Raw genomic sequence first — 23,251 nt, 5'->3', positions numbered from 1 at the left:
TCAGGGTCATGGGATCAAGACCGTTGAGATCCGTGCTTAGTGGGGAGTCTGCTTGAAACTGTCCCTCTCCCCTTCCATTTCCTCTCCCCACCCCCATGTGTACTCACGTTCTCTCTCAAAAATCATAAGCAAAATTATTTTTAAAATAAATAAAGGGTAAATATATATAGAATATCTACACTAAGGTATTTGGTACATTTCTTAGATCTAGTTAATTACCAATATCTGATTCTATCTGGAATTTCTTCAGGCAATATTTGGGGAAATAGTATGATGGGAGTTCAATTATTTGAGATTTAATCATGAGTATCAATGGTCATGTGGGCATTTCTCATTTGTTTGCAATACTTTAAAAGACTCTGGAATATTCTCTTCATGATAACACAGCATCAGGGACACTTGACGAAAAATTAGTTGTAAAATGAACCGAAATCACACCTCACTATACTTAAGAGTGTTTACCAGAATTCTGCAATTTCTCTTTGGTATCAAATAAGCCAGCTTCCCTATCACAATGAATGATAAATTCCTGCATGGGGAGTTTACTCCCCCTTTGTCAAAAACTGTAAAGTTTTAGAACAGCCCAATATTTGTGAATGTATATACTATTCAAATATCTTTGGGGGGGGGAAATACTCCAGTCTGAGACTGACATTGTAGTTGACACTGGATCATTTTTGACCAGGCGTCAGAGATTATAGAAATTTTGTTAAAAAAATAAGGTTTATGTATACAATGGAATATTACTCAGCTATTAGAAATGACAAATACCCACCATTTGCTTCAACGTGGATGGAACTGGAGGGTATTATGCTGAGTGAAGTAAGCCAGTCAGAGAAGGACAAACATTATATGTTCTCATTCATTTGGGGAATATAAATAATAGTGAAAGGGAATATAAGGGAAGGGAGAAGAAATGTGTGGGAAATATCAGAAAGGGAGACAGAACGTAAAGACTGCTAACTCTGGGAAACGAACTAGGGGTGGTGGAAGGGGAGGAGGGCGGGGGGTGGGAGTGAATGGGTGACGGGCACTGGGGGTTATTCTGTATGTTAGTAAATTGAACACCAATAAAAAAAAAAATTAAGGCCAGAAATGTGCCAAAAATAAGACTAAATTTTTATAGGAGTATGGTTTTGAAAACCAAGCTGCTACTTCACTTTGCCAGTTCTGTCCAGTGACGTGAATAGTGACTTCTCACCATGTATTTGATAAAATGAACTATAATTCTTTAAATATGCCTACATCCAGACCTTAACTACTCTAGAGAACTAATCCTGGACTTCCTACTCCGGGAATGTTCTTCATATCTCCACAAGTCCTGCTGCCCATGAATCCTAAAGATACTCTTTTGCTATCCAAGGAAGTTTTACAGGTGTGTATTTCATAGGCCTTTCTCATCATATTACCACCAATTTCATATGTAATTTTCAAATTTCACTTGCAATCTCATTCTTCTTTGTACTCTTACTGTTCAATCTACCTGCTTTTATTGTGAAATTTCTAATCTTGTTGCATGCTTGCTTTTAAGATTTTATTCACTTATTTGAGAGAGGAAGAGAGAGAGCGCACAAGCAAGGGGCAGGCAGAGAGAAGGAGAAGCAAGCTCCCAGCTCAATCCCAGGACCCTGAGATCATGACCTGAGCCAAAGGCAGATGCCTAACCAACTGAGCCACCCAGGCACCCCTTCTGCATGCTTTCTTTACATGCCTGCTACACTTTATAAGCTGTAAATCTCTCAAAGTCAGGTAGCCTATTTATGATTACAGATAACCAGTACTTAGCACAGTAGCATGTTTACTATGCATATAGCACTCAACAAAAGCTTACTGTACAAGTTGAAAAACTTTTGAGAGCAACCCAGCCCCTGACTGACTGGATGAAATAAAGTCTTCTATGTGTTTCTGCAGATTACAGGAGATCCCTAAGATGTGCTGTCTCCTCAAATTTAGTAGCTAATATACAGAACTCGGGAGGTTGGAATAGAAATAGACCCAGTTTATAACCACAGAATATCCATGGATCTCCCACTTTTCCTTCTCCACAGAATAGGCCTAAATTATTTTGTCAAAATGTTTGTCATGTAAATTCAACTATAAAACTATGGATAGAATTGTTAGGCTTATAACTCTGTGTAAAACTAAGATATAATAAATGCAAACAAGATGGAGTAGATGGGCTCCTTGATGTGCGTTATTGGATTTCTTATTTTCTTCTGAGTCTGCAAGTGGGTCTTGGAAGTCAAGTCTCAGTTTATAGGAGAACAAGTGAGAATTCCACTGTCTTATGTGAGGGGCCTGCAACATAAGATACACTAACTTTTCTTAGCAAAAGATGTAAAAGAATAAATAATTATGAATTTAAAAAACCTATTAGTGGCTCTAAAAGTGATGTGAACCAAAATTGCTGATTTAGTCCAACAGAAGCCCTATAGGTGTCAACATGCATTTTATACTCTTTGCTGGAACAAAGTAACAAACTCCATCATACGGAGAAAGGAGTGCCTACCCCCCATTCTTACTGATGGAACTTAGACCAGAGATGTGCCTTTTGGAAGATAAATCAACCAACTCATTAGCTAAATCACTGAAAGATAAAGAAAAACCAAATACAGAAAACACAATGACAACAAGCCAACTTTTCTGCTGCTTCTGACTTGAAAAAAGAAAAAATAAAAATTTTAAGAGGTCAACAAAACTCTCATATTTTTTCTGCTTAAATTAATCCCACAAAATAATGGCATGAAAGAAAATAACCACATAAAATTGTGTACTTGGTGCTTCATCTTGATTTGCGATCCCCCCTTCCCCAATTCCTATGTTGAAACCTTAACTGTCAATATAACTATATTTGAAAATAGGTCCTGTAAGAGCTAATTTAACATTAAATGAGGTTATAAGAGTGGGGCCCTGATAAGATAGGATTAGTGTCTTTATAAAAAGAGACAGGAAAGTTTTCTTTCACTCTTTGCCCCTCCCCCCCCCCTTTTTTTTTGGTACTCAGTTGTGAACTTTTTAAATTTAACTGACCTATTACTCTCAGATATGCAATGTAATGATTTGACATTGGTATATTAGCAAAATATCACCATAATAAGTCTAGTTAATATCCATCACCACACCTAGTTATGCACATGGTACACTCAATATAGATAATCCGGTATTAACTGTAGTCCCCTTACTGTCTCTTAAATCCCCATGAGTTACCATCTTCTAACTGGAAACTTGAATCTTTTGACCCTCTTTACCATTTTACTCACTCTGTACCCCTTGCTTCGGGCAACCACCAATCTGTCCTTTATATCCATGAGCTGAGGTTTTGATTCATTTTCCCAGATCCTACATTTATGGGAGATGATATGGCATGTCTTTTTCTGAATGACTTATTTCACTTAGCATAATACTTCCAAGGTCCATACATATTGTTAATAGCTGTATAAAACTTCCTTGTGTCTATGTACTACATTTTCTTTATCCCTTCATCTGTTGATAGATATTCGGGTATTTTTATGTCTTTGCTATTGTACAGAATTCTGAAAAGATCTATTTGCTAGTGTTTTCATTTTCTTTAAATTTCCATAAGTGACATGACTAGATCACATGGTAGTTGAATTTTTAATTTTTTGAGGACACTCCATACTGTTTTCTCTAGTAACTACACCATTTTACATTCCTACTGACCGTACGTGAGGTTCCATTTTTGTCCCTATCAGTTGTTTCATTGGGTGTTTTTTGTGTTTATTAGTTGGTTTTATTAGATTGGGTTTCTGATTTTGGTTTTGTTTTTTTGGGTGTTTTGTTTGTTTTGTAATTGTTATTCTAGCAGGTTTAAAGTAATAACTCCTCTCAACTGTAACTTGTATTTCCCTGATGGTTATTGATGTTGAACATCTTGTGCACCTGTTGGACATGTATATGGCTCAATTTGAAGATGTCTATTCAGATCTTCTATCCATTTTTAATTAGATAATTTTATGCTATTAAGTTGTAGGAGCTCTTTATTTTGGATATTAGGCCCTTATTACATAAGATGTGCAAAAATTTCCTTCCATCCTATAGCTGGCCTTTATGTTTTGTTGATGGTTTCCTTGGCTGTACAGAAGATTTTTAATTCCATGGAATCCCAATTATTTATGCTTGTCTTGCCTTTGCTTTTAGTGTTTTACTCAAAGAGTTACCCGCAACACTGATTGCCAAGGAGCTTACTGCTATTACTATCTTATAGACATTTTAGCGTTTCGGGTCTTAAATTCTTTAAGCCACCATGAATTTATTTGTATGTGTAGGGTAAGGTAGTAAGGAGTATCATTCTTTGGCATGTGGTTGTCCAGTGTTCCCAGTACCATTTATTGAAAAGACTATGCCATTCCCATTGTATTTTCTTGCTGCTTTCATTGTAAACTAATTGACCATGTTTTCATGGGTTTATTCCTGGGCTGTAATTTTGATCATTTTGTCTGTTTTGTTTTTTTTTGTTTTGTTTTGTTTTGTTTTTTTAATAGATGGGTATTTTTTTTTAATTTTTATTTACTTATGATAGTCACACAGCGAGAGAGAGAGAGAGAGAGAGAGAGAGAGAGAGAGAGAGAGAGAGGCAGAGACACAGGCAGAGAGAGAAGCAGGCTCCATGCACTGGGAGCCCGACATGGGATTCGATCCCGGGTCTCCAGGATCGCGCCCTGGGCCAAAGGCAGGCGCTAAACCGCTGCGCCACCCAGGGATCCCCATTTTGTCTGTTTTAATGCCAATCCCATAGTGTGCGGATTCCTACAGTTTTGTAATATAATTTAAAATCAGGCAATGTGATGCTTCAGCTTTATTATTTCTCAAGATTGCATTGGCTCTAAGGGGTCTTCTGTGGTTCCATTAAATTTTAGAAATGTATGTTCTAGTTCTATGAAAAAAATTTGCATTTATGTTCACCAGGGATACTGATCTATTACTTTCTTGTGTTCATACCTGCTTTTGTTATCAGGGTAATTCTGGCCTCATAAAAAATGAATTTGTTTCAAAAAAATATAAGAGGAGGGAATACCTCTAATGTGAGAAGAACTGGTGTTAATTATTCTTTGACTATTGGAAAGAATGGACTATTAAAGCATCAGATCCTGAAATTTTATTTGTTGGGAATTTGTTGATTACGGATTACCAGTTTTTGAACTGTTCAGATTTTCTACTTTCTCATGATTCAGTCGTGGAGGTCCTATGTTTTCAGGAATTTATACTTTTCTTCTAGGTTGTTCCAATTTGTTGACTATATAATTGTGGCACTTTGTTATGATCTTTGTAATTCTGTAGTATTAGTTGTTTTCATTTCTGAATTATTTTTTATGAGTCTGACTAATGGTTTTCAGTTTTATTTATCTTTTCAAAGAACAAGCTTTTGGAGGTACCTGGGCAGCTCAGCCAGTTAAGTGTCTGCCTTTAACTCAGTTCATAATCCCAGGGTTCTGGGATTGAGCCTTAGATTGGGCTCCTGCTCAGCCAGGAATCTACTTTCCCTCTGCCACTTCTCCTGCTTGTGCTTGCTCTCTCTCTTAATCAAATAATAAAATTTTAAATAAAACTAAGAACTTTTTTTTTTTTTTTAACTTTTCCGTTGTCTCTTTCCTTCTACTAACTTTGGGCTTTATTCTTCTTGTGTTCTTTACTTGAGATTTTTCTATTATTTTTAAGGTAAGCTTTAACACAATGAACATCCTTTTAGAACTGCTTTTACTGTATTCCATAAATTTTGCTATATCTTATCTCTATTTATCTTTGTCTCAAGTATTTTAAAATTTAACTTTTGATTTTTTTTTTTCTTTAACTCATTGGCTGTTCAAACCTGTTCCTTAATAGAAATGTATTGGTGAATTTTCTATTTTTTTCTTGTAATTTATTTCTAGCTTCATACCAATGTGTTGAGAAAAGATGCTTCATATTATTTTAATCTTAAATTTTCTAATATGGTTTTGTGGCCTAACATATGATCTATCCTGGAGAGTGTTCCAAGAGCACTTGAGAAGAATGTGTATTTTGTGGCTTCTGGATAGTAAATTCTCCATATGTTAAGTCCTCTGGCCTGATATGTCATTTAAAGTTGATGTTTCCATGTTGATTTTCTGTCTGGATGATATCAGCATTAATGAAACTATGGTATTAAAGTCCTCTACTCTTATAGTATTGCTAGGTCTTGCTTCAGGTCTGTTAATATCTGCTTTATATATTTAGGTGCTCTTATGTTGAGTGCATAAATATTTACAGATGTTATCTCCTGACTGCTGGGTTACCTCTTCCAAGAGAATTGTACATCCTATTGAATTTTATATTTCTACTTCTCTGAATGCCATCTAAAATAGTGACTTAATTACTTGCTTGTGTCCCATATTTTACAACTAGATGAGAGGTTGCAAAATTAAGTGCACTACATACAACAATTGAAAACACTTAGAATATAAATGTGTGTGTTGCCTTGTGTGTATGACTAAAATTTCAGCTAAAGAGTAGTCAAATCTTTTGCAGGGGTAAAAGTTGTTTGCTTATATGTGAATAACCAGGTTATAAAATTTCCCAAACATGGCATTTGGAGTGAGCAGCTTATATTAATAGATAAACTTTTTTTGAGCTGTGTTCTCCTTTGAAAAATAAAATGAAAACTCCAACCTTAGTTTGGATGGACACTGCCAGAGAACATGCTATTGGGCATATTCTAGTTAACTGAGATTACTTTTTTGCACACAGATTACTCTGACAAAGGAAAATGTGTATTGAAACAACTTGTGAGTTAATAAGGTAAAAATGGGTACAGTATTATATACTCAATAGATACCTTTATGGAATACATGGATTCCTGTGCCATATTCAATTTAGAGACAACCCTTCTTATCATAATCGTTTCATTATGAATACAGTAAAACTATTGGACTTATATTTGCCTAATACTGTATGATTTAATCACTGTCTTTCCTTTGATGGCATTTGCAACATTTTTTAAAGTATTACTTGATTTGCTGTATGTTTGAAACTATTGAAAGTTTTTTTACCCCAATAAGAATTAGTACATTATGTAGCCTTGATCCTAAAGTACAAATATTTTGCCCATATCATCAGCATTATTGACCGGAGTCCCATGCATGTGGAGTTAATTGAAAATCATAAAATCTAATCTTTGTAATCTAGGAGTGTAAAAATAAAAACATGGGCTCAGTAAACCAAAAATTGTCATATATTCATTTCCTGCAAATTTCCAAAGCTTTGCTAGAAAAAAAAATAAAGCATTACCTACAAAAAATGTTGAAGTCTATATTGAAAAAAAAAAACTATACAGCAGTGAGTTTAAGTTATTGTAATCTCCTTCCTTCCTCAAAGTGATATAAATCATAATGTCGATGAACCAGAGCTTCATTATTCTTTCAACATAAATAATAATGAGTTCTGGATGAGTAGGCAAGAGGATATTTATAAGACTATTTAAGTGCATTGATTTAGAGTAGTCAGTGAGCTCATAAAAGCACAGAAGACAACTGAAGGTAAATAGCAGGAAAGAGATATGGTAATTTAACACTGGGTTATTCTTTTGATGCTTGAAGGATATATACAGCGTATGGGTAAAGAATCAACACTGCCTCAGGAAAAGGAGGAAGAATTAGTCAAAGACTACAGTTAGACAAGATGAATAAGTCCTAGAGATCTGTACAGAATAGCACCTCTAGTCAACATAAGAGCTACTCTTCTAGCAAACTTTTCAATATACAATATTAAGTGTTGTTACCACAATGACCAAGAATAAAAATGGCAGGAGGAAACTTTTAGAGGTGATGGATATGTTAATGCATAGACTGTGGTGATGGTTTCACAGGTGGGTATTTATCTTCAAACTCATTGAGTTGTATACATTAAATATGGACAGCTTTTTTCAAAGGTATGAATGAATGCTGAGTTGGCTAATACTTCTCAAGTCCAAGCCAGCTGGTCTATTAAATGGTCTGATGAATTAAAGTTAATAAATAATAAGTTAATAAATTTTCTCAAATATATTTCATATATACATGAGAACAAGAGTAAATTTTTTTTTTTTTCAAATAGAGATCCTACTAGCTTTGCACTGTGGCAGTATCATAGCCAATGAGGTTTACCTGAGGCGTGATTATTGCTAATTGAAAATAGAGATCCTACTTTTGGTCTTTTTCATTCCTTCTGTAATTTCTACTCCAGATAAAGACATGACATGTTTTTGTCATAACTGTTGTTTTGTGTGACACAATATTTGTGAGTTAAGGATCATAATTTATAATTTTATAGCTGAATATTTAATAGATGAGAAACTAAATAACCTATACATACTATTTTCTTGTTAAAAAAAAGAAAGCCTTCTTAAGGCTTTAAGAAATTAAGCATGGTTTCATAGTGACTGAATGAGGAAAAAGTTGAGCATTACTACTTTTGAATGCATGAATAAGGTCAGTTAGTGAGGATTTGAATGTCCTATGGTTATTCTTCCTCAAATCCTTAAGGAAAATTTTAAAAGTTCACTTGTAATCTACAGTAAATGGATCCAGAAATATCCAGAGGGGCTCCAGGGCTTATTCAGACCACCATTTATTTCCCCAGCAAACAGTGCCTCCTATTGGGATAGGATAACTCCAGTAAAGGCTCTTCTCTCTTAGAAATGACTCTATAGACCCTTAATCATAGATTGAGTGGCTGGTTTATAATTCAGCAGTTGTTGACCTGAGGGAAAAAAAATGCCTATATTTGAATCTAGGACCCTGCATAAGCACTACTGGTACCTTCATGCATATCAGAAGCAAAGGTGGTATGGCACAAATTCATGATAATGAACCTTGTATTAACAGTATATAAATAGATATGGCCAGAATTCTCTTCAGTTGACTAGTTTAATTAAAGCATAGGCATGGGGCAGCTGGGTGGCTCAGTGGTTGAACATCTACCTTTGGCTCAGGTTGTGATCCCAGGGTCCTGGGATGGAGTCTGGCATCAGGCTCCCTGCCTGCTTCTCCCTCTGCCTATTTCTCTGTGTCTCTCATGAATAAATAAATAAAATCATTTAAAAAAATCAGGCAAAATATAATGGAGGCCCCATATGGAAAACTAATCTTAATAATTTAAAATGAAACATTTTTATTATACATGTGTATAAATATGAAATTAATACTCCTCATCTTACAGAGAACTCAAATAAGGTTCTAAGAATCCCATGCCATATAGGTCTCTGCTGATACTAAGTTACTGGGACCACACACAATTCACCAACAAGTCATACAACCATGAAAGGGTAACTTTTTTTTTTTTTTTTCTGTAAAATAACCCAGAAGTAATCAACAGGCTGAAAGAGTATTCACAATGTGGAAAACACATCCTTAGGTATGAGAAATCAAAACTTTTTTTTTCATTGAGTAGTGAAAAAAATCGAAAGAAAAACACAAGAGCAGTAAATCAAAATCTTTTTTAAAATGATTTTTCTATTACAAAGCAAATTCCTAGTCAGAATATTAAACCTACAACAAAATTACCAAGGTATTTATCAATAAGAAGTATTACCTCAAGAGCTCTGTGTTGGTTTCCTATTAGTGCTGTAACAGATTACCATAAATTAATTCTCTGGTAGTTCTGGAAGTCAGAATTCTGAAATGGTTTACACAAGGCTAAAATAACAATGTCATTTGGTATCTATTTTTTCTGAAGGCTCCAAGGAAGAATCCATTTGCTTATCTTTTTCAACTTCTAGAGGCCTGCCCTGTATTGCTGGGTTGTAGCCCCACATCAGACAAATATGTTTCCATTAGATGAATCTGATTGTGACTCTTCTCTTTCTTAGAAGAACCCTGGTGATGGCACTAAGGTTAGATAATCCAGGATAGTATCCCATCTCAAGATCCTAAATGCAATCAAATTAAAAAAATAAATAACTTTTTTGCCACGCAAGATAACATTCACAGATCTAAAGATCAGAAGTGGTCACCTTTGGGATACCATTACTCTGCCTACCACAAGCTCATCGCACTGCTTATTATGGAAAACAAAACAGTACCCTAGAGTGTTGTACAGGGAAAAAGCGCTGGATCTAAGCTCTGGCTCCGCTAGTATCTCACGGACACCTTGTGACAACTTCTATACATCACTAATTCTACGTATGTCTCCTTTTTCTAAGCAGTATAATCAAATGAGGTAACCTAGTGAAAGCGTTCTGCAAAGTATAACCTCATTTATAAAAAGAGGTAGGGCTTTATTCTGAGCTACACCACTAGTATATCTGGGCCTCTTCTCGTTTTCAAATGTAGTTTGGGACTGGAATTAATAGATAATTAGGCAATCCATCCAGCTGTGAAGTTCTTTTTAAAATACATGAATGAGGACCATTTTTTTATATAATCTACATTTTTAAAGCTATTTGCAGTACTTCCAGTCCAAATTTGTTGCTGCTATGATTGAACATTTGCATCTGTGAATGAACACATTCAGAAAAGAGAGCCTACTACCTTCAAAGCTGTTAGCTTCATGTGTAATCCTGTCTGAATGATAAAACATTTATTTTATGTTGAATGGGCATCTGTCTTCCTGTTGCATCCCCTTGGATGTGGTGATAACATATTTTTAACAATGTCATGGGAGGGGCCCCTGGGTGGTACAGTCAAGCATTTAACTCTTGGTTTTGGTTCAGGTCATGATCTCATGATCCTGAGGTGGAGCCCACGTTGGGTTCTGCACTCAATGTTGAGATCATCTCCTCCTTCTGCCCCTCGGCCTACTCACACGAGTGCTCTCTCTAAAATTAAAAAAAAAAAAAATTATCCTAGGAAGTTGTACAATCATTATCGAAGGCATTTTTATATATGTTCTGAAGACAGATATTGCTCAAAAAAGATAAATTTTTAAATTTGCAGTGGAAATAGAAACCCATTTAATTTGTTATTGCAACTGCATTTTGATCCATTCCATTTAGATACACAAATGTTTTATGAAAGTCAACTACTTCCATTGAACTCTTCACCCTGTATTGTACCTTTTGGACCATTTTACTGAGATAAAAAAGCTTATTCTAGCAAATGAGATCACTGAGTAGGTTAGTAACAATTTTTCCTCAAATAGTTGCTTGTTTATGTAATACTTCTTGACTTGAAAATTTGTAGCTCCTCTGGTCGTTAATAAACACATTTTTTGTTCAATATTTCCTGGTTTTAACTTCAAGGATTCGATAATTGTCAAAGTTACTGTTGTTAAAAGTATTACCTTTTATTTTAGTGTTTTCACAGATAATGTTGGTCAGTATTATTACAAAATAAAAAGTAAATCCCATACACCATTTGCCAATTCCTTCTAATGGTCACATATTGTATAAGTACAGTATATTACAGCTAAAATCCACCAATTACATCAATTCTATTCAGGTTTCACAATCTTTACATGCATTCTGTGTGTATGTATATTCTGTGCAGTTTTCACATGTGTACATTTGTGTGACCAGCAGAAGAGGTTTACCTCTATTGTGCTACCCCTCGGGCTCCCCACAGGCATCATCTTGTCCTGTTCTTGCTCCTCTCCTTCTTCCATCTTTTTCTGACACAGTTGCCAGTGAAGAAAGGAAATATTTTCAATAAATTATGTTAGAAAAACTAGATAAACATACACCAAAAAGCAAAACAAAACAAAAACTTTATCACATACAAAATACAAATGAACTTTATTCCGAATGGATCATAGACCAAAAGATTGGAGTTAAGCTATCAAACTGCTAGAAGAAAAATGGGTTGGAAATTTACTTTTTGCCTCATAATATAAATTACAGATACTAAACATAAAATATAAAACCCTAAAAATATTAGAAAATTAAATGTTCAAAACTTAAAGGATAAAAACCCATTTAACAAGCTAAAATATGAAGGCATCCTATAAGAACAACTATTGGACAAAAATTTAATTACATAATATTAAACTTTTATAAAAGTATATCAAGAACAAGTTTTTTTTTCCAAAGTAGTAATAAACTGAGGAAAATATTTAAGACCCATGTGAGAAAAAATTATTTAAAAAATGGAATGAAAAAATGACCCAATAATTGGAAAAGTTTTAAACAAACCATTAAAAATGTATTAAAATTACTTTTAAATATAAGCAAATATTTAACCTCACATGCTATCAGGGAAATAAAAAGAAAATTTCTTCCTCAATCACACAATAAAGGAAAAATGAAGAAAAAGATAGGTTTAAAATATTTGGTAATTCTAAGAACTGGCTAAAGTGGAAGCCTGTATCTACCCTCCCCTTTACCCATTTTGCCCGTCACCTCCTTCCCCTGACAATCATCAGTTTTTTCAATTTATGTGGATAATTCTGTTTATCTGTTCCTTAGATCTCACATGTGATTGAAATCATATGGTATGTCTTTCTCAGCCTGACTTAATTCACTTAGTGTAATAAAATCTAGGTCCACCCATATTGTCACAAATGGCACAGTCTCGTCCTTTCTATGGCTGTGTGATTATCCACGACCTACATATCACATCTTCCTTATCTGTTAATCAATTGATGGACACTTAAGTTGCTTCCTTTTCTGGGCTACAGTGTATACTGCTGAAATAACCAGGAGTGCGTGCATCTTTTTGAATTAGTGCTTACATTTTCTTTGGGTAAATGTCCAGTAGCAAAATTACTGGATCCTATGGTATTTCCATTTATCATTTTTTGAGAAAACCCCAAACTATTTATCATAATGGTTGTATCACTTTGCAATCCCATCAACAGTAAGTACATGAGGGCTCCATTTTCTCCATATCCTCGCCAAAACCGGTTTGTCTTTGATGTTAGCCATTCTCACAGGTGTAATGTGAGGTTTCCTTTTGGTTTTGATTTGCATTTCCCTGAGGATGAGTGATGTTGAGCATCTTTTCGCGTGTCTATTGGCCATCTGGGTGTCGTCTTTGGGAAAATATCCATTCAGGTCCTCTGTCCATTTTTTAATCAGATGGGATTCGTGTGTGTGTGTGTGTGTGTGTGTGTGTGTGTGTGTGTGTGTGTGTTGAGTGTGGAAGTTCTGCATGTACTTTGGAAATCAACCCCTTATGATATACATCCTTTGCATATATGTTCTCCCATTTAATAGGCTGCTTCTTTGTTTCATTGTTTTTTTATGCTGTACAGAATGTTTTTGTTTTGACATAGTCTCAATACTTTATTTTTGCTTTTGTTTCCCTTGCTGTGGGAGACACACGTAGAAAAATGTTTCTAGAGTCCATGTGTCAGAAATTACTGCCTATGTTCCCTTATATGGTTTTCGTGGTTTCAGGCTTTACATTTAGGCCTTTAATCCATTTTGAGTTTATTTTTATGTGTATGGCATAAGAAAATAGTCCTGTTTCATTTGTCCAGTATTCTCAGCACCATTTGTGGAAGATACTGTCTTTTTGCCATTATATATTCTTAACTCCTATGTCATAGATTAATTGATAAGCATGAGTTTATTATTTCAGCTTTCTTAAACTTAGGTGTGTGGCCTGACATGTGCTCTATTCTGGAGGTTGTTCTGTGTGCATTGAAAACCATGTGTATTCTGTAGGCTTTGGATAGAATATTCTGTATCCATCATTTCTTTGTATGTTTTTTAATTGGAATTGGATTTGGCAACATTAGTATAATACCCAGTGGTCATCCTGTCCCCTGCCCATCACCCAGTCACCCCATCCCCCGCTCTCCTCCCCTTCCACTACCCCTTGTTCATTTCCCAGAATTAGGAGCCTCTCATGGTTTGTCACCCTCTCTGATATATCCCACTCATTTTCTCTCCTTTCCCTTTAATCCCTTTCACTGTTTATTATATTCCCCATATGAGTGAAACCATGTGATGATTGTCCTCCTCTGATTGACTGACTTTACTCAGCATAATACCCTCCAGTTCCAACCACATCAAAGCAAATGGTGGGTATTCGTCATTTTTCGTGGCTAACATTCCATTGTATACATAGATCACTTCTTCCTTATCCGTTCATCTGTCGATGGACACAGAGGCTCCTTCCACAGTTTGGCTATTGTGGACATTGCTGCTAGAAACATCGGGGTGCAAGTGTCCTACCGTTTCACTGCATCTATATCTTTGGGGTAAATCCCCAACAGTGCAATTGCTGGGTCGTAGGGCAGGTCTATTTTTAACTCTTTGAGGAACCTCCACAAAGTTTTCCAGAGTGGCTGCACCAGTTCACATTCCCACCAACAGTGCAAGAGGGTTCCCCTTTCTCCACATCCTCTCTGACATTTGTTGTTTCCTGCCTTATTAGTTTTCACCATTCTCACTGGTGTGAGGTGGGATCTCATTGTGGTTTTGGTTTGTATTTCCCTGATGGCCAGTGATGCGGAGCATTTTCTTACATGCTTGCTGGCCATGTGTAGGTCTTCTCTGGTGAAATGTCTGTTCATGTCTTTTGCCCATTTCATGATTGGATTGTTTGTTTCTTTGCTGTTGAGTTTAATAAGTTCTTTATAGATCTTGGATGCTAGCCCTTTGTCAGGTCATTTGCAAATATCTTCTCCCATTCTGTAGGTTGTCTTTTAGTGTTGTTGACTGTTTCCCTCACTGTGCAGAAGCTTTTTATCCTGATGAAGTTCCAATAGTTCATTTTTACTTGTTTCCCTTGTCTTCATAGATGTGAATTGAAAGAAGTTGCTGTGGCCAAGTTCAAAAAGGCTGTTGCCTGTGTTCTCCTCTAGGATTTTGATGGATTCTTGTCTCGCATTTAGATCTTTCATCCAAGTTTATCTTTGTGTGTGGTGTAAGAGAATGGTCTAGCTTCATTCTTCTGCATGTGGATGTCCAATTTTCCCATCACCATTTATTGAAGAGACCGTCCTTTTTCCAGTGGATAATCTTTCCTGCTTTGTCAAATATTAGTTGACCATAGCGTTGAGGGCCTATTACTGGGTTCTCTTTTCTGTTCCATTGATCTATGTGTCTGTTTTTTTTGTGCCAGTACCACACTGTCTTGATGATCACAGCTTTGTAGTACAACCTGAAATCCGGCATTGTGATGCCCCCGGCTCTGGTTTTCTTTTTCAATATTCCCCTAGCTATTCAGGGTCTTCTCTGATTCCACACAAATCTTGAGATTATTCGTTCCAGTTTTGTGAAGAAAGTCTGTGGTATTTTGATAGGGATTGCATTGAGTGTGTAAATTGCCCTGGGTAGCATAGACATTTTCACAATATTAATTCTGCCAATCCATGAGCCTGGAATATTCTTCCAGCTCTTTGTGTCTTCCTCAATTTCTTTCAGAAGCTTTCTGTAGTTTTTAGGGTATGGATCCTTTACTCCATTGGTTAGGTTTATTCCTAGGTTTCTTAGGCTTTTGGTACAATTGTAAATGGGATTGATTCCTTAACTTCTCTTTTTCAGTCTCATCATTAGTGTATAGAAATGCCACTGTTTTCTGGGCATTGATTAACCTGCCACACTGCCGAATTGTTGTATGAGTTTTAGCAATTTTGGGGTGGAGTCTTTTGGGTTTTCTATGTACAGTATCATGTCATCTGAGAAGAGGAAGAGTTTTTCTTCTTTGCCAATGTGAATGCCTTTTATTTATTTTTGTTGCCTGATTGCTGAGGCTAGGACTTCTAGTACTATGTTGAATAGCAGTGGTCAGAGTGGACAATCCTTCGTGTTCCTGATCTTAGGGGAAAGGCTCCCATTGTTTCCCTATTGAGAATTATATTTGCTATGGGCTTTTCATAGATGGCTTTGAAGATGCTGAGGAATGTTCCTCTATCCTACATTCTGAAGAGTTTTGATCAGAAATGGATGATGTATTTTGCCAAATGCTTTCTCTGCATCTATTGAGAGGATCACATGGTTCTTGTTTTTTTTCTCTTGTTGATGTGATCTATCACGCTGTTTTACAAGTGTTGAACCAGCCTGGAATCCCAGGAATAAATCCCACTTGGTCATGGTGAATGATCTTCTTAATGTACTGTTGGATCCTATTGGCTAGTATCTTGTTGAGAATTATTGCACCTGTGTTCATCAGGGATATTGGTCTATAATTCTCCTTTTTGGAGGGGTCTTTGTCTGGTTTTGGAATTAAGGTGATGTTGGCCTCATAACACCAGTTTGGAATATTTCATCTCTTTCTGTCTTTTGGAGTAGCTTTAGTAGAATAGGTATTGTTTCTTCTTTAAATGTTTGATAGAGGGATCCCTGGGTGGCGCAGTGGTTTAGCGCCTGCCTTTGGCCCAGGGCGCGATCCTGGAGACCTGGGATCGAATCCCACGTCAGGCTCCCGGTGCATGGAGCCTGCTTCTCCCTCTGCCTGTGTCTCTGCCTCTCTCTCTCTCTCTGTGACTATCATAAATAAATAAAAATTAAAAAAAAAATTAAAAATAAATAAATAAATAAATAAATGTTTGATAGAATTCCCCTGAGAAGCCATCTGGCCCTGGACTTTTGTGTGTCAGGAGGTTTTTGGTGACTGCTTCGATTTCCTCCCTGGTTATCAGCCTGTTCAGGTTTTCTATTTCTTCCTGTTCCAGTTTCGGTAATTTGTGAATCTCCAGAAATGTATCCATGTCTCCTAGATTGCCTAGTTTATTGGCATATAGCTGCTCATAATACGTTTTTAGAATCATTTGTATTTCCTTGGTATTGGTTGTGATCTCTCCTCTTTCATTAATGATTTTATTAATTTGTCTTTCTCTTTAAGAAGGCGGGTTAATGGGATCCCTGGGTGGCACAGCGGTTTAGCGCCTGCCTTTGGACCAGGGCGCGATCCTGGAGACCCGGGATCGAATCCCACGTCAGGCTCCTGGCATGGAGCCTGCTTCTCCCTCTGCCTATGTCTCTGCCTCTCTCTCTCTCTCTCTCTCTGTGTGACTACCATAAATAAAAAAAAAAGAAAAGATATGCCATTAACCCGCCTTCTTTATGTTATTAATTCTTTCAAAGAACCAACTCCTGGTTTTATTGACCTGTTCTACAGTTCTTCTGGTCTCTATCTTTATTAACTCTCTTCTTCTGCTTGGTGTAGGTTATACTTGCTGTTCTTTCTCCAGTTCCTTTAGGTGGGAGGTTAGCTTGTGTATTTGAGTTTTTTCCAATTTTTTTGAGGGAGGCTTGTATTGCCATGTATTTCCCTCCCAAAGATTTTGAACGGTTGTGTCTTCACTTTTATTAGTTTCCATGAATCTTTTTAATTCTTCTCTAATTTCCTGGTTGACTCATTCATCTTTTAGCAGGATGCTCTTTCACCTCCATATGTTTGAGTTTCTTGCAAATTTCTTGTGATTGAGTTCTAATTTAAAGCATTGTGGTCTGAAAATATGCAGGGGACAATCCCAACTCTTTGGTATCAGTTGAGACCTGATTTCTGACCCAGTATGTGGTGTATTGTTGAGAAAGTTCCATGTGCACTTAAGAAGAATGTATATTCAGTTGTGTTCGGATGCAAAATTCTGTATGTATTTGTGAAATCCACCTGGTCCAGTGTATCATTTAAAGCTCTTGTTTCTTTGATGACATTTTACCGAGAAGATCTGTCATTTGCAGAATATGCCATGTTGAAGTCTCCTACACTTAAGTATTATTATCTAAGTATGTCTTTACTTTGGTCATTAATTGATATACTTGGCAACTTCCACATTAGGGGCATAAATATTCATGATTGTTAGGTCCTCTTGTTAGATAGATACTTTAAGTATGATACAGTATCCCTCTTCATCTCTTACTACAGTCTTTGGGATAAACTTTAGTTTATCTGATAGGAGGATTGCTACCCCTGCTTTCTTCTGAGGACCATTTGAATGGTAAATAGTTCTCCACCCTTTCATTTTCAGGCTGGAGGTGTTCCTAGGTCTAAAATGTGTCTCTTGTAGACAGCAAATAGATGGGTCTTGCTTTCGTATCCAATCCAATACCCTGCGTCTTTTGATGGGATCATTTAGCCTATTCATGCTCAGAGTTACTATAGAAAGATGCAAATTTAGTGTCCTCCTAATACCTATTCAGTCCCTGTTTTTGTGGCTTATTTCTTTGGACTTTGTCTTTCTTTTACAGGGTCCCCCTTAATGTTTCTTGCAGAGCTGGTTTGGTGGTCACATATTCTTTCAGTTTCTGCCTGTCTTGGAAACTATCTCTCCTTCTATTCTAAATGAGAGCCTTGCTGGATAGAGTATTCTTGGCTGCAGGTTCATCTTATTTAGGACCCTGAATATATCCTGACAGCCCTTTCTGGCCTGCCAGGTCTCTGTGGAAAGGTCTGCTGTTAGCCTATTACTTCTCCCCATAAAGGTTAGGGATTTCTTGTCTCTTGCTGCTTTAAGGATTTTCTCTTTATCTTTGTAATTTGCAAGTTTCACTACTAAATGTCGAGGTGTTGAATGCTTTTTATTGATTTTTTTTTTTTTGGGGGGGGGGAACCTCTTTATCTCCTGGATCTGAATTCCTGTTTCCCTCCCAAATTAGGGTAGTTCTCAGCTATGATTTGTTCAAATATGTTTTCTGAGCCTGTGTCCCTCTTGGTGTTCTCTGGAACCCCAATTATACATAGATTTTTCCTTCTCTGGCTATCATTTATTTCCTTCAACCTTTCCTCATGGTCTCTTAACTGGTTTTTTGTTTTGTTTTGTTTTGTTTTGTTTTTTCCCCTCAACTTCCTTGCCATCAACTTGTCTTCTATGTCACTGTTTCTTCTACTTCATTAACCCCTGTCATTAGGACCTCCAGTTTGGATTGCATCTCATTTAACTGATTTTTAATTTCGGCCTGATTAGATCTAAATTCTGCAGTCATGAAGTCTCTAGAAGCCTTGATGCTTTTTTCCAGAGCTATCAGTAGCTTTATAAATGTGCTTCTGAAGCTTTCTGACATCGTATTGTAATCCAAATTCTGTAACTCTGTGGCAGAGAGTATTGTTTCTGATTCTTTTGTGGTGAGTTCTTCCTTCTAGTCATTTTGCTCTGTGCAGAGTGGCTATATGAGTGGGCTGAATCAAGACTACCAACCACAATCTAAGTAAATTTCACCCTAGATGATTTTGACGAGGTCAGAGACCAGAACGAAATAATACAAAAGGACCACTAAAGTGAAAAATTAATTTTAAAATAAAGTAGAAAAAAAAAAAAGAATCGCAAAGAAGAAGAGGAAAAAAAGGGAGAAGAAAAGAAAAGAGGGAAAAACACAAGAAGAATGGCAGGGGGTACTGGGAGATGGTGGTGGTGAGGAAGTTATAGTGGAGGGAGAGAGTAGTCTACCTGAGGGGTCCTAGAGGGCGATCCTCTTGGTTCTGAGTGTATTCAGTTCTGTATGTTAGGCGATGATCAGTCCCAGATTTATATAAACCAGCAATACTTGTAGAGAGCCCCACCACTGACCATCAGAACATACAGGAGATAAAAGAGGGGCAGGATGGGAAGGAAGAGAGAATATAACCTCACAGAATGAACCTGCACGGTATACCCCTTGGTTGTGGGTGCTGCTGGTCATGTTTTAGAAGGAATTAACTTCCCCCCCATCATAGAACAAAGTGAGCAGAGAAAACAAAAACCACAAAAGTATCTTGTATATCTCCCAAAATTAGGTTGAGTATGTTGAAGGGAATTTTAGAAATGGAAAATATATCTAGGACCTGAAATTGTAGAAATACAAAAGCCAAGAAGGAAGAATCTTAAAAACCAAGAGCTGGTAAAATATTGTAGTTAAAGGGGGAAAAGAGGAAAAATACGGAAATTTATAGTCTGATAATAAAACGAGTTATCCTGGAAAACCGGGGGGTAAAGGAGGGGTACTCACCGGTTCTATATAGTGTAAATCCCTCTACTTTCCCTGGAGCTTCTCAGCGCTGCTGCGTTGGGAACTTGCTCCTCCCCGACCTCCCAGCGGGTCTCTGGGGGAGGGGCTGCCGCTGGTCTCAGGTGTGTGCACCTGGGGAGATGCCTCGTCCCTGCCGGGTGCAGCTCAGGTGAGCTGTGGATGCGGGAGGCCCTGTCCCCTGGGACCCTGCCCTCCCCCACCCCCACCCCCTCCCCGTGGAACATGGAGGAGCGACCACACCGGGGCCAGGTCTCCAGCTCCAGGGTCAGCTCCCCGCCAGTAACACACTGGCCTGGGTGCTGGGGCCGGAGTGCTGTTCATGGCTGGGTGCCCGGCACATGGAGGGTCCTCTCTGCCTGAGTCCCTGCCCCCCAGCAGGGGGGTCCTCACCCTCCCCCCACCCCCACTGCCCTCCCTGGCAGGGAGGAGAATCCTGGCTGTGTCCCCACAGGTGCTCTGGGATCCGGGCCCTATGCTGCTGGACCCACTTGGGGCTGCCTCCTCCCAGGGATCAGGGCTCAGCCCCCTCCTCCTGCAGACCCCGTCTCCAGGGATGGGGCTCAGCCTCCTCTGCCAGGAGCTCTCCCCCCCCCCCCCCCCCCAAAGGATCGGGGCTCAGCCCCTCTGCCCGGAGCCCTCCCCCACCCCAGGGATCGGGGCTTAGTCTCCTCCTCCCGCAGACCCCGTCTCCAGGGATCCGGGCTCAGCCCCCTCCGCCCACCCCTCCCCGCCCTCCTACCTCGTGAGAGGCGAACCCCTTGTCCGAGTGGCGCCAGGCTGCAGTCCGGGGGGCAGCGGGGGGCCCCGGGGGCGAGGCCCCTCCGGCCGAGGTCGAGCAGGTTAACCGTGGCCTCACCTGGACAGGCCCCTCCCCGAGCCCCTCCCCGAGCCCCTAAGCTGCTTTCCTTTTTGCTGCCCGCAAACCTGGCTCTCCCCTTGGCCGTACTTTCTGGGGCTGCTGCACTCTCAGCTCGAAAACGCCCCCGCAAGGTCTGTGTCCAGGGAAAACGCGGTCCCCGAGAAAGACACTGAAAGGTCGCCTCTGTCTCTGCTTTCACAGGTATGGGGGCAAGTCCTAGGAAAGGCCGCAGCCCACACCCACCCCGATTGTGCCCCTGAGCACTTCCCGCAAGCGCTTCCTCTCGGAACCCGTGTGTGTCCCTCAAGGACACGGTTTCACGGCTGATTTTCCTGCCCGGATGGTCTCTCCGTTGATAAAAGTGGATGTTAAAATCCCCCACTACTAAAATATTGTTTTCGATTTCTTTGCCAAATCTTTTTTCCTTGATTCAATCCCTTGATCATTATGCACTGCCCTCCCATGCCTCTTGCTACAATCTATTTTAAAGTCTATTTTGTCTGATAGAAGTATTGCTACCCTTTTTTTTTCTTTTTTCTTTTTTTTTTTTTCGTTTCCATGTATATGGTGAATGGTTTTCCACCCTTTCACTTAAGTTCTGTAAGCTACGTCTCTCTATCTGAGGTGAATTTCTCATAAGCAGCATATAGATGGTTCTGGTTTTTCATCCATTCTGCTACCCTGTGCCTTTTGAATGAAGTGTTTGGTCCATTTCCATTTAAAGAAATTACTGATAGGTACGTACTTAGTGCCACACTGTTAACCTACCTTCTGGTTGTTGTGCGGGTAGCTCCCTTTTCCTTTATTTTTCTCTTCTCCTCTTTGTGATTGATGAGTTTCTGTAGTGTTTGGCTTTCTTCCCTTTTTTGTGTATCTCTTAAGATTTTAGATTTGTGGTTGCCATGAGGTTTATATACAACACCCTAGGTATATGATAGTCTCTATTAAGTTGAAGTTCAAATACATTTTAAGTTTTCTTTTTACTTCCCTTTTATATGTATACTGTCATCTTTTCTCTCTTGTTTTTACATCTGATGATGGCATTCTTTTCCACTTAAGATGTACCTTTAACATTTGTTGTAAATCTGGTTTAGTGGTGAAAAAGTCTTTAAACTTTTGTCTCCTTCAATTTTAAATGATACGCATGCTACACCTTCCTGGCCTACAAATTTTCTGCTGAAAAAGCAGTAGTCTTCAAGGGTACAAGGGTAAACATAATATTTTATTTTACTTTTCTCTTGCTATTTTTAAAATTCTATTGACCCTTTGACACTTGAATCATGTGTGGCAGTGTGGACCTCCTCGTGTTTATCTTGTTTGGAATGCTCAGTGCTTCTTCAACCTGGAAATTTAGTTCTTCCCCTGGATTAGGGAAGTTTTCAGCTATTATTTCTTAAAGTAAGCTATATGCCTCTTTCTCTATTCCTTTAATGGGATCCCTAAAACATTAGGTGAACCACATTGATGTTAAAGAAATCCCTTAACCTATTTTATTGTTTAAAAATTCTTTTCTCAAAAAATATGAAATAAAATAAGGGCAGCCCAGGTGGCTCAGCAGTTTAGCACCACCTTCAGCCCAGGGCCTGATCCTGGAGACCCGGGATCGAGTCCCACGTCGGGCTCCTGGTGCATGGAGCCTGCTTCTCCCTCTCTGCCTGTGTCTCTGCCTCTCTCTCTCTGTCGCCCTGTCACACGGAGTTCTTTTTCTCTTCTCTCCAGCTTAGTGAGCATCTTTACAATTATTACTTTAAATTTTTTATCCGGTATAGTGCCTATCTCCATTTCATTTTGTTCTTTTTCTGAGGCTTTGTCTTATTCTTTTTTGGAACATTCTCTGTGTGTTTCTATGGATTTGTGGAAGAGCTACTTCTCCTAATCCTGAAGGAATGGTCTCATGGATGGTTGTTCTCTACTTAGACTGTAGATACTTGGTGAATTCACTGGCTGTTTGGAGCTGCGGCTGTCCCGGGCTGGGGTTCCTGGAGCTTCATACACACTGGGCACCCTGGAACAACAGCTTAGGCTGAAGCAGGTACAAGCTAGGGGGTCCCAGGATTCTCTATGCTGAAAGCACTCTGGCTGGCTAGCTGCAGTTAAAGTGGAGTCACGTTGAGGGTTCCTGATGGGGTGGCTAGAACTGTTGCAGGCATGGGCCAGGGGTTTCTAGGGTACTCTATGCAGGGGGCACTCTGATGGCTGGAATGAAAGAAGACATCAGCCAGAAGGTACCAGAGCACTCAGCACCAGGGATGCCTTAGCAATCCGCCTAAATCCAAAACGGTGAGGGCCTGGAGTGTTCTAGTGTGCTTTTTACCTATGTCACCTTGGCAAAAAAGTCGTCTAGAGCTATGGTGAATTCTAACCAGGACTGTCTCAGTGTCCATGGTCCTATGGCAGCTTTGGGGTAGCCGGGGTTGCTGTGGGCGAAGGGCCCTGGAATCACTGAGGTGGCAGGCTGGTTATGGTGCCTGGACTGTGCATTGGTCTATGCTTTCAAGGGAGAGCAGTGGAGACTGTCAGCCCCTCCCCTAGGAGAGAGTTTCAGCAGCTCTTGGTTTGATAGAGTTCTAGAACTGGCTCTTTTATATGCTCGCTGTTCTTTTAAA

General features: G+C 38.7%; 1 long non-coding RNA gene and 1 pseudogene across 4 annotated transcripts in view; one reads left to right on the top strand and one right to left on the bottom strand.

Annotated features, from left to right (window-relative positions):
- The first annotated feature begins 8,077 nt into the window (after positions 1 to 8,077).
- On the top strand, positions 8,078 to 8,232 carry LOC112654232 (U4 spliceosomal RNA; annotated as a pseudogene).
- Positions 8,233 to 9,164: 932 nt separating this feature from the next.
- LOC112653831 (uncharacterized) overlaps positions 9,165 to 23,251 on the bottom strand; it is a 108,506-nt gene continuing 94,419 nt past the window's right edge. For all 4 annotated transcript variants that reach the window (XR_003132562.2, XR_007409692.1, XR_003132563.2 and 1 more), the window contains 4 exons: positions 21,414 to 21,568; positions 19,766 to 19,916; positions 11,482 to 11,559; positions 9,165 to 10,768 (listed from right to left, as the gene is read on the bottom strand). This is a non-coding gene — a long non-coding RNA (uncharacterized LOC112653831). The remainder of the gene's footprint in view (positions 10,769 to 11,481; positions 11,560 to 19,765; positions 19,917 to 21,413; positions 21,569 to 23,251) is intronic.

The sequence above is a fragment of the Canis lupus genome, chromosome 3 (assembly GCF_003254725.2).
Source record: "Canis lupus dingo isolate Sandy chromosome 3, ASM325472v2, whole genome shotgun sequence".
NCBI lineage: Eukaryota > Metazoa > Chordata > Mammalia > Carnivora > Canidae > Canis > Canis lupus.
Note: the sequence above shows the minus strand (reverse complement) of the source record. Positions and strands in the feature narration are given on the sequence as shown.